Source organism: Loxodonta africana, chromosome 17 (assembly GCF_030014295.1).
Source record: "Loxodonta africana isolate mLoxAfr1 chromosome 17, mLoxAfr1.hap2, whole genome shotgun sequence".
In the NCBI taxonomy this organism is placed as follows: domain Eukaryota; kingdom Metazoa; phylum Chordata; class Mammalia; order Proboscidea; family Elephantidae; genus Loxodonta; species Loxodonta africana.
In genome coordinates this window covers 25,297,768-25,314,638 of record NC_087358.1, presented here as the reverse complement: position 1 = coordinate 25,314,638, position 16,871 = coordinate 25,297,768, and positions in this window count along the sequence as shown.

Here is a 16,871-nt window from a genome sequence, read left to right as displayed (position 1 = left end):
TCTAAATGAGCCTGGAAAGAACAAGTGGGAAATAAACACACAAAATTACTGAGCCAGAGAATCGCAACAAAAATTCCCTAAAAATGCGTAGAAAAATAAAGGCATCTCAGTGATGTTGCACCAGTTTCTAGTTAACATAAAATGTTTTACTGCCTACACGGAACGTGGACTGCTTTTTCAAAAGGCATTGAATGTAATCAAACGTGTTGTGTAATTCCTCTACAGCGGTTTGACTGTCAAAGTACTGCTTTCCAAATTTATATTTTTAACTTAAGAAAAAAATATTGATTACCTACTATGTGCAAAGACAGTATTAAGTATCGACATCGAAAGAAAAATAATGACAGATTTTGACCTTGGGTATCTAACATTTAATTCAGAAGATCAAGCACATTGAAAATCTTTATCCCACAAGGGTATCAAACAAACCATATGGATATTCAGCATTACGGTATAATTGAACCCGAATTTGATCAACCAGAAACTGAGTCATATTTTGAAAAAAATAGAGGTAAGATGGTAAAAAATCTACAGGCAGGAAATTGTGAGTTGTGGAATCACTCAGAAAATATTTTAGCGTAAAAAAATCATAGATGCTGAGGATGATGAGATAGAGGCAGGGGAAACAGCAAAAACTACTTATGACTTACTTGTCAACTTTTGAGATTTTACACCCATATAGGTCATTCCATTTTATCCTTATCTTATTTCTGGCATACATGTGAAAGAGATTTAATTCCTGTCTATGAATAAACATCTGAGCTACACATATGTTCAGTTATGAGATCAGGTATACAGATATATTCTGTGTACTTATCAAACTCTTGTGCACATTAGAGATAAGTATAAGCATAATTCAGAGATAAACCTACTGTTGAGGATTATCTTTTAGTAACTTGCTTCACTGTGATTTTTATACTCATTTAATCTACATATTGAATCCTTACATTTCCCTCTTACTTTTGCCTTGGTAAGCATATCCAAAGTTAATGATAGAAGAAAAAAAAATGTTAATTATCAGCTACTCTCTAGAAATGAGTCTGACAAATGCCAAAGAATATTACTCAATTCCATGGCTCCAGAGGCTGTGTTTTCCAGATCTGCCTTCAAGGTAAATGACAACAAGGAAAGCTACTGTCCCTTCTGCTATTTGAAAATCCTGCAGAGTAATTTTTCAGGATAGTTTTGGCTGTTGGTATCAAGTTAAAATTGATCCTACATTTTCAGTAGTAGTAGGTTATTTTATCCAAACGGGAATAGCAATTTCAAGCCCATATATCATGCTTTGAAATATACTGACTTGTGTTTCTCCCCAGGTTACTATGATGTGAAACACTGCAGTGAACTCTTTATTTCCCATAAGACCCTGTTCTCTACAGACAAACTGTTCTTTTATTATAGGGATTTGTCGAGGGGAAGGGAAAACTTATTCAGCAGATAATTTTAACCTTTTACAAAATCAAGTGTGTTAAAGTTCAGTGTGTCTATGTGCTGAAAACTGCCATGTGGTATGTATCTTCCCAGACTGAGAAATATTATTTTTATGTCTATGTTAGCATGCCTGTTGCTGGTGCCAAAATATTTAAACCTAATGAAATGCACGCTAGTGCTAATTTTTCTCGGTAAGGACAGTCAAGTGCTGACAGAGAAAACATACACATTTACAGATAATACAGGGTACATTGGCTGCTTTTTTGCATCATTACTGTTTTCCACTTCAGCAATAGTTGAACTGGTACATTTAATACGGCACTTTGCCTATTGTAGTCAGAGAAAGAAGCCTCATACCACATAAATCATTAAGTTGGCTTAATGTGTATAAAAAAGTACAATAGAATGACCCGTCTTATAAGAGTCCACAACCCTACCTCTGTCTCTTCTAATAAGATAGTAACTGAACAGTATCTTAGGGCTTGGTTCTTTATGGTCATTAGTTAATAGAAAAGGACTTCACAATAAACATAACCTCAATGGGATGGGGAATAAATGCTTTTAAAGATCACCATCATCATAGCAAACATTTTATTATGCCTGGTTTAGGCAGGGAGAAAAAAAAAAGGAGAAAAGTAGGGGACAAATTCATCCCAATTTGCCTGGGACTTTCCCAGTTTAGGGAGTCCATGGTTGGCACAAACTGTTAAGTGCCAGACTCCCAACAGAATGGTTGGTAGTTTGAACCCATAAAGAGACACCTCAGAAGAAAGTCCTGGCAATCTTCTTCTGAAAAGTCACAGACTTGAAAATCCTATAGAGCAGTTCTTCTCTGCAACACATGGGGTCACCAAGAGTTGGAATCAGCTTGATGTCAATTGGTTGGTTTATGGTTTTAGAATGCAAGATAATCTAACATAATTTTGAGTGAGAAAAGCCAGTTCAGAAGACAGCAGGCAGTATTATATTACTTCAACATATTCAGCTTAGATTTCATAGTATTAGGGTCTTTCCTCCTACTCATATGCCTTCTTTCAATATAATATTTAATTTACATCAATTGAGTAATAAGAAACAGATATCCATTAGTGCTTATTTTCAACTAGATGAAGTTAATGTGTTAAAAAATTTTCTTTTACATGATCTCTCCATCCCACCATTATGCCCACTAGTTAGTCAATACTAGAAGGAAGAGAGACTTGGAGTATGTTTGCTCTGCAAATACGCAACCTTTCTCAGCCCTAAATAGGTGGGGGAAGTAACACGAAGATAAATTGAGTTGAAAGTCAATGCTATGCCTGCAATAACTCTGAAGTTGTATGGTCTCTACCTCATAATGTTGCTTAACTCAAGGATATACAGTTACTTCCATCTAATTTGTAGTACATGGTTCTCAACTTTATCTCCATCTGTTTGATTCCTATATCTAAAATTCAGATTATCAAGAACTGAAAGGGGAAAGGAGAGATGTGATTTATGATCTCTATACAAGGTCGCTATGAGTTGGAATTGACTAGACTGCAATGGGTTTGGTTTTTTGAGTTTTATTCCTCATATCTATATCTTATCAAGGAGCCCCGATGGCATGGTAGTTAAGAACTCAGCTGCTAATCAAAAGTTCAGCAGTTTGAATCCACCAGCCGTTCCTTGGAAATCCTATGGGGCAGTTCTACAATTGAGTCAGTGCGGGAAACAAAGCTGCAGAGGTATCAAGCAGCAACGGAAAAAAGTGCTGCTTGAGAGGAGAGAACTAGATATCAATATTGGCCAGTGGTGAGGAGCCTATTGCCATGTCTAAACTCCGGGGCCTATTTCCTAGGATTCAGACCTAATTTTCTGTATGTAACTACACTTTGAAAATGTCTACACATAAGCTAAGGGTGTGTGATTACTATAGTAGTTCAGAGGTGAGAGGTTAACTGGATGAAAACCATGATGGGACTTGAGACGACTCTACAACATTCAAGAAAAAGACCACTCTGATACTATGTTGTTTAGACTGGATACCTTTCACATAGAGAACCATTCTTTAACAGTGAGATATGAGCACATCAGAGGATGTCTAACACGGGCTAGTTGGAAATTATTTTAGACTTTTTATAGGCATTTTTTTTTTCCAGAAAATAAGAATTCTTTTAAGGAAAGAGAGAGATAGAGACATAGAGAAACGAGTGGCAAACAAGGCCACACTAGACTTAGTGGTGTCTTGCTGGCCATTTCAGGGCAAGATATCAAGTATTTTGTGAACTACAGGTGTTAATAGATACGAAAGTTAGCGCTGAGAAGAAAATTCCCAGAGAACATTCTGTGAGAAACAGAAGAAAGGAATTTAAAATTATCTCACTGACATGGTCCATTCACGGCAAGCCTCCAGGTAGAGAAATGCCATAGATTAAATGTGGATGTGGAAGAACCAATACCAGGGATCAAAGTGATGATTTGACATACTGGCTGCAACAATTGCCTGAAACATAGCAATAATAGTGAGGATGGTGCAGGACTGGGCAGTGTTTTGTTCTGTTGTGTATAGAATCACTCTCAGTCAGAACTGACTTGACTGCACTTGACAACAACAACAACAGAGCAGAGAGCCCTCTTAGGCCATCTCCGGCCAAAAACCTTACTGAAAAGAGAAGGAAAATCCACTAATTAAAATAAAAGTCCTGATTGAGAATTATCTTAACACTTGACCTGCTTTAAAGTACTTTCACCAACCTGATTACTCTTCCCCAAATATTTGGTAGCTGAAACTTTGGTAGTTCAAACTCACCCAGCTGTACAGGAAGGCCTGGGAGTCTGCTTCTATAAAGATAACAGGCAAGAATACTCTACAGAGCTGTTCTACTCTGTGACACATGGGGTTGTCATGAGTTAGAATTGACTGGATGGCACAGGACAACAACAATAGCAAATATTTTCCAATTTTTGTCTATCATCTTTAAAAGATGATAAGGAATCAGGCAATGGATTGACATATTATAAAGTACAGGGGCCACATCAACAGGGTAAACCGTAACTTGTCAGAGTCTGGGATAAACGCAGAAGGTTGAAAGTGCCAGCATAGAAGAAATAAGTTTCCAAAGAGAAGATATGGGGTCAAGAAACCAATATTTTCTGCTTAATTTTTTCTTCCCCAGAGATTTACAAACCTTATTCAAATTTAAACTGGCTCATTAATATTGATCAACTATCACTTTATCAATTTTTTTTTTTATTTTCCTACTTCACTCCAAATTGTGAGATTGCATAAATGGATATAGAAATAGGTCTTGTAATAAAAATACTCGAAATCAGTAAGACTTCAAATCTTCGATAATACTCTTGGATTTTAATGTGATGAAATATATTACTGCACATACAAATTTGTGGCATAGTCTGGCCACTGAAGTGCATTTTAGGGTTTTAATAGACACATTTGCAAAGATTAAGTAAAACATGCACGAAAATGGGAAGATGAACAATGACAGCGAGAGCTAGAAAAGAATTCTCTATTCTAGTTGAATTTCATAAGAATCTGAAATTCCTCTCCTTTCTTGTTTTTCAGCATTCATACTAAGTAATGTCTTATTGAGACTTTTGTGCTCTCTATTTACAATCTCATTTCTTTACAATATATTTTCTGTTGTTATTGGCACTGAAAAATGACACAGAATTCTTATTTTCTTGTTTAAGGAAATAACAGCTGTTTGAGATTGAAGACATTTCTTCCAAATTTCAGCTACCAAGATCTAAAGCCTTCAAACAGTGTGTTTGTAATGGAAATTTCTACAGAGCTTTTAAATGAGGCAAGGACAGCGTAGGTTTAAATAATATTTTTTTTAAAGCCTACTTTTTTTTTCTACTTGGATTACTAGTGTTTAAAAGCAAAAGTTGTCTGAAAAGTATGATTTTATTTTACTTTAGAGTAAGAAGACAATCAGGATTCGTCCACAGATATTCTAGCTCAAGCACTAAACCCATTTAGAATGCAAGTTACACCAAAGACTCCTTCATCAAATACATGGGGCTTTAAAGTAGCTCTGGTAATTGAGAAACGGTATTTTCTAATGACCCCTCTGCAATTCTTTTTTCAATCATTAAAAAAAAATCTATTTTGTCAAGAAATTTCTAACTCTTAGTTACTACCAGTTAGCAGCTAACCTAGCCATAAACTAAATTCTGTCCTGTTATTGGAATTATGATGGCAGGCGACTACCCAAGCAATTACTGAATTGCGAAGTGAAACGGAGTAGCCCAGTTTAGAGTAGATGCTTAGTGAGTGTGTAATCGAATAAACACACCACTGAAATGCAATTGCAATTGTTTATACATTATGGAAAAAAATTATTGAAATTAATTTCAAGCCTGAATCACAGCAATAATAGGTATTTATTCATAAGCCAAAGAATATTTTATGAGTCAAAAAATTCGATTAATGGTGACAATCAATGCATATTAGGATTTAAGGTGTCTGTATGACACCTAGCAGACAGAAAGGAAAGAATGTAAAAAAAAGAAAGGAGATATTGGGGGAGGGGGAGATACAAAATGGAGTCAAAGCCAAAATGCCAATGAGACAAATTTTGATTTTAGGGATAAAAATGATTAAACCTGAGGCATACATAAGATAAAAATTACAGGAAGGATAAATGCAGAAGTCATTTAAAAGTTTTGTAACAGTGAGGTAGCATAATTTCTTTATTTCATTTATAACAGATAAGTGAGAAAAGTATTTGATATTATGAAATCATTTGCAAAACAATAAGTCCCAAAGCAGGAAATGCCATTACATAAAAATTGTTGATGATATTTTCATTAACAATAATACAAATTTAAATTATTGAAAGCCAGTGAGCCAGATTAAGTCACCTTACTAGAGTGTATGTTGAGCAAAAGTAGCTCTGGAAATGAGACTTGCCTAACGTGTTCCTTCTGCATTGCAAGCTGTTATTCATTAATTCATTTAACCATCTATTTATCTGTGTGTTTATTTATTTGTAACTAGGCCATTCTTTCTTCAGGAAGCACACGTTAAAATATTGCTTAGTACAGCAATTGTTCTCTGGCAAATTTTAAATGCTTTCACTGGAAGTCTGAGCATTTTGATCAGGAAAGTAAAATTTAAGACACCGCGACACTAGGTTAACAAATAGAAATGATAACGCTTATTATTCTAGACAAAGAATGTCTCTCCTGAGTGCTAGAGAGTTTGGTCAGGAACGCAAGTGAACCCTGAAAATCATCGCACACAGGTATCACTTGGTGTAAGCAAATAAGTCTTTGCAAAGCTACACTGACTTTCACAGCATCATAGTACATACATACATATATGTATGTGTATATATATATATATATATATATTTCTGGTTCCAGATTATTTTATTAGGCATGGGGATAAACTGAACAAATTGTATCTAGTAATAACTATGGAATGAATTTTTTGTTTATTTTCACAAAGTTGTTTTCACTCAATTGTAAAACTGTCAGAAAAAGTATGATTACAAAATGCAAATTTCTAATAAAAGTGATTGATAACTTTAGCTTTTAAAGATGCTTTCTATATGCTTAATAAAATTCTATCATTCTCCTTATCTTTAAATACTTAAGGTACCATTTAAAATACACTGATGATACTTTAAAAAATAAAGTCCAGGGAACTTCTTGGGCTGGAGAGTGTGAATGTTTGGCTCTTTTGGGAGGTATAAGCGTGTCTCTTGGGGACATGGAAGATCTGTGCTGAAGTATTCCATCCTCACCCTCAGTCCTTGTCCCAGCATGGAGACATCAGCTCATAGGATAAGAGATTGGAAAACCATCAAAAAATAAAGAAGGGAGCAGCCGCAAATGCAGCTGAAACTCTCGACCAGTAGTAGACAGAGCAGTTAGCAGTAACCTGGAGAAAGTGCAGCAGAGGCCAGAAGAAGCAGAAGTAGGTACTGCTGAACAGAAAAGTGGCAGCAGAGCAGTCAGAGAGGAGTGGGCTGAGAACTGTAAGATACTTAGGGCAGTTCCCAGAAACCACAGCTGAGAGTTGTAACACTCAGAGGCAGAGGACCAGAGGCAGGACTGGCAAGCCCACAACACCCTGTACAATCGGGAACCACCCTAGAGGGTTTGGGCAGTGCCGCATTCAGGAAGCCACACAATCCAGCCCACAGAGAGTGGGTGATCCCAATGCAGGGGACCATTTGAAAAGCTTGGGGCACTACTTCAAGAGTTAGTGTAATGCTAGCCCAGAGCTGAGGCCTGCCCCAGGCTGTTCCGAGGCTGCTGATTGTAAGCTGGGCCAATCCATGATGGGAACAGAGCCAGTCAAGAGGACTGCGGGGAGAAAGAATCTGGCATCTGAAACATGGTGCACCTCCTAACATCTGAGCCACAATGTGCCTGCACAGTGACATAAGAGTGAATGTTGGCTTTGGGGAAGGGTAAGCAGGTCCCCTTTGAGAAGGTCCTTCTCCTGTGGTGAAAAGTGGGGCATGCAGGGTGGTTTCCATCCTGACCAGACACTCTTCCAAGCCTAGGGTAGACCCGCTCACTATGGAACTCTTTCTGTTGTTTACTATCTGCTTTCTGTGAGTAATAAAATGACATTCACCTTGCAAAATAAATAAATAAAGTCCATTAAACAAAAAAGCATTGTAGTATCACCCAAATTTTATACATTTCTTAAATTTCTAATTGTATCATCATTCTGCATGTATGTATTTTTCTTATACCAAAGCACCCAGCGCCGTTGAGTCAGTTCCGACCCATAGCGACCCTATAGGACAGATAGTTCCTGTCAAAATAACTTGTGAAGAACGGCTCTCCATATATTTGTTGAAGACAATATTTTAGTATTCGATTCCTTAAGCAGGTATTCACAGAGTTTTTGACTCTTATATTTTAATTTTGCTAGATATTGAAAGATAGATTTTCTTGTGTAAGCCATTGTATCATAATTGAATGTTTTATGGCAGCTGTTTCTAAATTAAAAACATAGATAAAAATAAATAATTTTTGCTTTAGATATGTGTATGACATATACGGGTGGTAAAAACAGTTGAACACTTGACTATGAACAGAAAGGTTGGTGGTTTGAACCACCTCAGAGGCACCTAAGAAGAAAGCCCTGGCCATCTACTTCCAAAAGGTCACAGCCATTGAAAATCATGTGGAATGCAGTTCTCTTCTGACACACACGGCAATCGATTTTGTTTTGTTTTGTTTTGTTTATGATATATTGGCATTGTTTTTATAATGGCAATTCACAGAAATTCCAATTCCAAAGGAGGACAAATCTTTTCGGGCATGTGTAAAAAAAAAGTAGGGGCAAATTCTCAATAAATATCTACTTCTTTAATACTTTCATGATATTAGTTAGAAAATAAAGCTCTGGTGGCATGAAGGAAAGTAGAGAAGATCATTCATTGTATTTAGGCAGATGGTGACAGCATATGGAACCTAGGTCTGTAGCAACATAATGCCCTGAAATTTCTAAAAGCTGTAAAATGAAGAAAATTAGGTGAATCATGCTAAGAATAGTGGGCAAACAGAGGATACAGCCTCACTATGATAGTGAAATTATTTTGTCCACTTTCCTCCCCACTGGTCTTTATTTCACATTCAGAGGTTTGGGACGACTAGTCACTGGATCGGATTAGAAACATAATGAACGCTGCAGGGGCACCGTTTCACCAAAGAAACTGATGATCGTGGAAGAGTGGCACTTAACCTTATGCACAATTAAGCACAGCACCCAAACACTAAGTACCCCGGGGCTGGTCCTTCATGTTTCATAATGTATTTAGAGCCCAAGGAATTAGTCATGTGTTTATCTCTACAAGAAGAATGAACAAATCCATCTGCGAAGAAACGAAGCCAGAATTCTCCTTAGTAACTAGGGTGGTGAGACTTTGTCTCACTTACTTTGGAAAAATATAGACAAGTCTCTGGAGAAGGACGTTGTGGTTGGTAAAGCAGAGGGTCAGGGTAAAATAGGAAGACCCTCAAAGAGATGGATTGACACAGTGGCTGCGAAAATAGGCTAAAACATAGCAATGATTGTGGGGATGGCATTGGGCCAGCGAGCGTTTCGTTCTGTTGTTCAGAGGGCCGCTAAGAGTCAGAACTGACTCAATGCACCTAACACAACAACATATTTCTACAGTATTGAATTTTATTCTTCTGGTTTTGTCCTGGGTAATAAAAACACACCTTAAAATATTGAAGGTCAGTTGTTTTGTGTTGCTTCTGTTTCATTCTTTTCTATGATGTAGGAGGCCAAAGGAGGTAGTTAAAATCACTTGAGTATTTTGTGACTTAAACACTGCTATCTCCAGCAAAAGAATATTCTTAAAGCTGATTATGAGTTCACTTTAAAGTATTTTAAGTATTATAAAAAGCATGGAGATTCTCATTCATTCAGACTGACACCAAAATAACACCATAAAATTCAACAAAGTAACAATTGTGTTTATAAATCATCTTTATTTACTTTTCAGAAAACATTTGAAGCACTTGATTCCCTGAACCCTCCTCATCAAATGCTGTGTTTAATTAGTTGGATGTGATATTCAAATGGGAGACATAAGAACAAGTTTTTCCATGAAAGTTCAGTCTCCAATTTTAGTATTAGAAGTGTTTCTAGAAACAATATATTGAGTAAAAAAAATTGAGAAATTGAAAAAAAAAAAAATCCCTAAATGAAGTTTTCCTATCAGTTTTCAGAAAAATCAGAAGAGAATTGTAGCACAGGCTAAAAATAATATTTCCTATAGTCCATGTTCCTGATGTCTTTTATCTCTATGCTAATGTTGAAATCTAATGCAAAAAATACACAGTTGAAATTAGTATTTTATTTATTGAACATTGTACTGTATTGTCTTAATTTCTACAAATTTATGGTTGAACTCATTATCTCTCCACTTTGACCCTCCAAAACCTCTCAGGGGCACATTTTTCCAAATAAACTTCATTCAGTCCTCACAATTTGAAAACTTAGAGTCACGTTACTCTCCATCTTTTGCCTAAAACTAAACTCATCTTCTATTCTACAGATACTGTCCTAGCTGAACACATCCAATCACACAGCTTAAAAACCATCTACATGCTGATGACTCCAACATAAACACACACATCCCAACTGAATTTTTTCCAAGAATTTGAAAATTAAGTCATCAACTGACAACTTGACATTCTCCCAAGATGCTTACGTAGTTGTTATTTCAAACTATGTAAGTTCAGAACCAAAACTTGGTCCTCACCCTGCCTTCCCTGTCTCATTAACTGAGAACTCTGTCGTTGATACCTTTTTTTTTAAGCCACACATCTACCTAATCAGAAAATCTTATTACCTCTATATTTAGTTTATATCAGGAATCCACCCCCTTATTTTTACCTCCCTGATCCCAGTCACTATTATCTCCTTCCTAGAGATTTGTAATTGCCTATAAACTTTTCCCATGCATGCGTCTTGTCTCCTTACATTCTATTTTTCAAACAGCTACCAGTTATCTTCTTAAAATATACCAGAAAATGATGCTGCACATTGATCAAAACTTAACTTTCCTTTGTTTTCTATCTCATTCAGAATAACATGCATCTTCCTTTCACAGACTTCTACTAACCCTTTAATTTCGTCTTCCACCATATTCCTCCACAATAATTTCGTTATGACGATATACTCCCACCTCGGATCTTTTCACACTTCTCTTTTCACAGAATGGAATGTTCTTCCTCTCAGATATAAATATGGTTCACTCCCTTACTTCCTCAGATCTGGATAAAATAGTCACCTTTACGGAAGCTTTCTCTAACCACTCTGCTTAAAACACCCTCCAACTCCCCTCACTCTCTATCCTCTTGCTCTGCTTTATTTTATTTTTTTCATTTTGTTGATCACCATTTGATATACTATAAACTTCTTTCCACGAGCTTTGGAACTTTAGCCTAATCTGTTCAGTGTTGTAACACCAACACTGAGAACAGTGCCTGCTATATACAGTGAGATCTGTGAGACCCAGAACTTGATGAGGCTACCTTGCCTTGTTTTTTGGATCTCAAAAGTTTTCCACCTTTGACAGGGTTCATTTTCCTTCTCTGACAGGTTTCCACCATCCACAAGTTCCAGCTTATCAGCTTTTACTGTATGATGTCCTAAACAAATACTTATTGATTGGCTGAGTTTATGAATGAAATAAGGAATATCTCCGGAATATAGACATTCTTTTCAATACTATTGTGTCTCATTTAGTTCAGACCATAACCATCTATACTTTATACTGTCATCATAATCTTCTAACTAGTCACTCTGTCAGTAATCTCCCCGTTTAAGCTCCTAGTTCATACTACAAGTAGTCTCTGACTTATGACAGGGCTCCATTCAGACGACTCTGTCATGAGTCGGTTCTGATATAGCTCAAATAACTAATTTTGATTTTTTTTTTGTTTTCATTATTATTGTTTTTTTTATTATCAGTGTCTTCATAAATCTGACACTGTTTTGAACAATAAATTATAAAATTTGAGATTTGCTAATGAACATCTGAGAATGATATTGTTTTTGTTAGGTACCATCCAGACAGTTCCCCCATGCACAATAGAACGAAACACTGCCTGGTACTGTGCCATTATCACAGTCACTGCTATGTTTGACCCCATTGTTGCATCCATTGTGTCAATCCATGTCATTGAGGGTCTTCCTCCTTGTCCCTGACCCTCTAATCTTCTAAGCATGACGTCCTCCAGGGACTGGTCCCTCCTGATTACATGTCCAAAGCAAGCAAGACAAAGTCTCACTCTCTTGTTTCTAAGTAACGTTCGGACTCTACTTCTTACAAGATATATTTGTTTGTTCTTCTGGAAGTCCATGGTATATTCAATATTCTTCACCAACACCATCAATTCAAAGGTGTCAATTCTTCTTCGGTCTTCCTTATTCATTATCCAGCTTCATATGCATATGAAGTGATTGAAAAGACCATGGCATGGATAGGCAAAACTTAGTCCTCAAAGTGACACCTTTACTTTTTAACAGTTTAAATCATTAAGTGTCACAAAGCTGGAAAAATTACCTAGTGAACTGGAAGATAAAATGAGAATTTGTGAAGTTCAAAGCTCATTTAATTACTCATTATATATTTATTTATTCAGTGCCACAAGAAGGAATTTAACCATGGCAAATAATAATTTCTATTTGTAAACTACTCCTCCTTCAGCCCCATTTATCAGATAGGAGAGACAATTTTACAAAGTTAAATGTAAAACCAATTTGGAACTTTTAATTGACTGCAATTAGTTAATAAATGTATAACACTGGAAAGAAATAATGACTTGTTTCCTTCTAGCTTTAAGTTTGTATCATTTGAGTTTTTTCATTTTATTATTTAAACTTATTTGTAGTGGACTCACATTGTTAGTTTCCAACCTAGTACCTATTGTCTTTATTCTAAGAGGAACTCAATTGTAACTTGCTAAACACGTATCTTTCATGCAGCCTGTTGGCTCATAAAAAGCTTATTATTGTTGATAATTGCCATCAAATCTATTCTAACTCATGAACCGCCTGTGTACAGAGAAGAATTGTTCCATAGGGTTTTCAAGGCTCTCACTTTTTGGAAGCAGTCTGCTAGGTCTGTCTTCTGATGTGCCTCTGAGTGTGTTCAAAGAGCCAACCTTCTGGCTAGTGGTAGAGAGTTTAATCATTTGCACTACCCAGGGACTCTACATATAAAGCTTACACTACCTCCAACATCAGGGATAGACCTGAATTCTCAAAGAGTGAGTTTATCTCCCTTGCCACTGAATTAGCCACTTGGCACATGGTATTCACCTGGATGTAAGAAATGGTTAGAAATAGACGTTTCCAGTCCTGCCCCACAGAGGATGGGAAAATTGCCAGGACCTTCTAGAAGATTGTTGTTTGTTACTAGTTTCCTTCAAGTCACCTCCAACTCATAATGACCTTAAATATAACGGAAAGAACATTGCCCAATCCTGAGACATCTCCATGATCTTTGGTATATTTGAGCCCATTGTTGAGACTATTTTGTCAATCCATCTCATTGAGTATTTTCCTCTTTTTTCTGACCCTCTACTTTACCAAACACGATGTCCTTTTCTAGAGATTAATCTCATCTGATAAAGTGTCCAAAGTAAGCAAGACAAAGTCTTTCCATCTGCACTTCCAAGGAGCATTCTAGTTTACTTATTAATTAACCTTAAATGAGAGCCATGGAAGGAAGATTTGCTTTCTTGGATATTTTTATGTATAAAAGTAAGACATGCAATGCGTAAATGATATTTTATTAGCCTGAGAATGAAGCTGATGCATGGATGATGTTAAAACTGAGAGTTACAGAGTTCTGCAAGAAAATGAAGCTGGAGCTCTGATAGGACCATGCCTAGTCCCTATACTATCTCCAGGTATATCCAGCTTCATAGGCCAACACATTTTCTCAATTGTTTAAGATATTGACATACTATATAGATGTAAAAAGACATTTTATGAGCTTGTTTAAATTTTATAAGCAGGTTATGTTAAATAATTGTGAAAGTATATAAAATAAAGTAGCTGGAAAACTTTAGTCCTTCCCCCTCCCTACTATAATCCTTTTGAATCAAAGTCACTCTTGCCTGGTTAAAATTAAGAAAAAAAAAAAATTGATCAATCAATCAATACACAGAGAGAACGATAAACCAAAGACAAGCTCTAAAATGACAAATATTAAAAGGAACAATAATCCCCACGTATTATCATGTATTCACAATATTCTGCTATTCAGATCTGGCTACAGAGGAATTAAGAAGACAGAATGTGTTCAGGCGAAAGTGAATCATTATCACGGATTCACAATATTCTGCTATTCAGATCTGGCTACAGAGAAGTTAAGAAGACAAAATGTGTTCAGGCTAAAGTGAATCATTTTATCCTAGCAGTAACACTTTCAAAAATTGAAGACTGAATGACCCTCAGGCTTACCTAATGCAACACAACTTGACATGCTGAAAACTGCAAAACAGTTAAAGGTGTTTGTTGTCTTCTTCCTCATGTACCTAAACAACTCAACCTCATGTCTGCATGGCTTCCATATCCCAATGGTTGGGAAACATCTTCTTTAAAACCATCCCAAAATAAAACTCCTGATTTTCTTCACCTGTGGGCTACATGAGCTCTTGGCCTCCCTCCGTGAATTCTTAGCCACCTCCATTCCCAGGTTTTACTATAATACTGGACTTCCTAAAGACCACCAAAAGTGTATATTCCGATGATTTTACTACCAAAAACAAACAAAAATTTGATCCTACTGTACATATGGATCTCATAGCTTAATTTTTAGCAAGAATTCAACCAGTGTTATGCCTTATTGCTGATGATGTGTGCTGATGATAACGTGCCCAACGTTGGCTAACTGTTCACTGAACTTGCTTGCTATTTTTCCTGGCCTCATGATTATATTACATTTCCCAGGCCCCTTGCCATTAAATGTGTCCAGTTGGTTGAGCAATGGAAGATGCAGAAGAATTTTCTAAGAGTGGTAATAAACTAAGATTTAAATTTTAAAAATTTACACGTGCAGAAATGTGAAGAGTAAATAAATGGCAAGAGAAATCCACATTTGGGAAAATAAGAATGTGAATGAAATTTTGTAAGTATTGAATTTGAATCGCGATTTCAATGAACAGGTGAAGATTTCTAGTAGGCAATTAGAAAATGTTTGTGAACTTCAGAGTTAAGAACTGGTGGTTAATATACATTTGAGATCATCAATGTACATATGACAAATGCAAATTTATGGATTTTGTTAGAATAACGAGGGAAAAAGAAGGTCTAGAGCCAGGTGTATGGGTTTCCTCTATTTTAATTCTGGGGAAAAAATAATTAGTAAGCAGAAGACACTGAGAATAAATGGCAAGAGAGATAGGTGGTAACTGGGAAAATTTATGTCAGAGAAGCACCAAAAAAAAAAAAAAAAAAGTGCTTTGGCAATGAGGTTCACAGAGAATAAGCAACTTTCTCAACCTGACAGAGTTAATGAACTGAGATTTGATGGAGTCAGAACGTGAAGCCAGAAGAGCTGTCTTTAGGGAACTTGCTTTGAAACACATGCTCGCTTACGTGAGTTATTTTTCCATCTACAACTTCCCTGAACTGCCCAAACTGCCAGTTAAATGGTCAGGAATGGACTTTGGTGCGTGATACTGATGGTTTCTTTGGGTAAATTTTAAAATGTTTCCACTGTTCTTTTGCCATTAAGCTTAAACATCTGACAAAGTAAGCTTAGATGTATACAATCTAAAATGGTGGTTCTTTCTCTGAACGAAATTTTCTTTAGGATAAAACCTTGAAATGAAAACATGAATGTAAATATCACTTTTTTATTAAATCAATAATAAAATGTGCCTAATATAGGCCTACTAGCTACTGGGTCATTCATTCATTCATTTTGTAAATCATTATACACTTTATTTTGATCCATAATTTTGATGTACATTTTTTCTCATAAACAGGATGACCTCTACGATATTGATAGTAGTGACAAGTATTTATTGGGCATTTCCTTTTTTCCCCAGCATTATGCAAACACTTCACACTCATTATATCACTTACTTTGTGGATCTAAGAAGTTAATAGGCTGTTACAAATATTGAATAAGATAGCACAAATAGAGATCAGCTCAGATAGTTAACACTCAATAAAGTCATATAAAATAAGCATAATCATTAGTCCCATTGTAAGAGAATTAATTGAGACCTAAATATTTTAAATAATATGCTCAAAATCACACCGGACCGGGACACAAACCCAAGGTTGTTGGCACCAAATGGTATACTCATCAACTGTCTGTGAGATTGCTTTCATACCAATATTTTTTATATGCCTTCTGGGATTCCTATGCTTTTTTTTTTTTTTAAAGAAAGTTGAGAATATTCTTGAAGGGGATAGCAACATTTATAAAACTAGGTTGTATTCTATTTTATTATCTGTGTGTGTTTGTGCCTATTAAGGGATTTATTAAGCATTATTAAGGGATTTATTAAGCATTATTAAGGGATTGTTATTTATTAAAACAACCCAGCCTATTTATTAAAGACCTAATATATTCCAAGGTTTGCACTAAGCATTTGCATACGTTATCTTATCAACATGGATGTGGCTTTGGAAGATCTGAGTTATAACCCTGTCTCTAACATTATTAAATCCTTTGACTAGCTCTAACTATTTTGGTCCTTTGAATGGAAGCAAATGAAAGTAATCATTATTAACTCAAGTATAAAGTGAACTATTGGGTAGAATATTGGGAAGAATTTCTGGGAAGGAACTCAGAACATTGAAAGGAAGAATAAAGAACCAGGTTCAGGAAATAACAGGAACCAGAGTACCTTCAGGGTTTAGAATAGCAGTAGACAGTCTTTTGGGGATGCTGCCAAGAGTGTGATTGAGCTTCAGATATTTTCAGTGTTTTAATAATGTCATT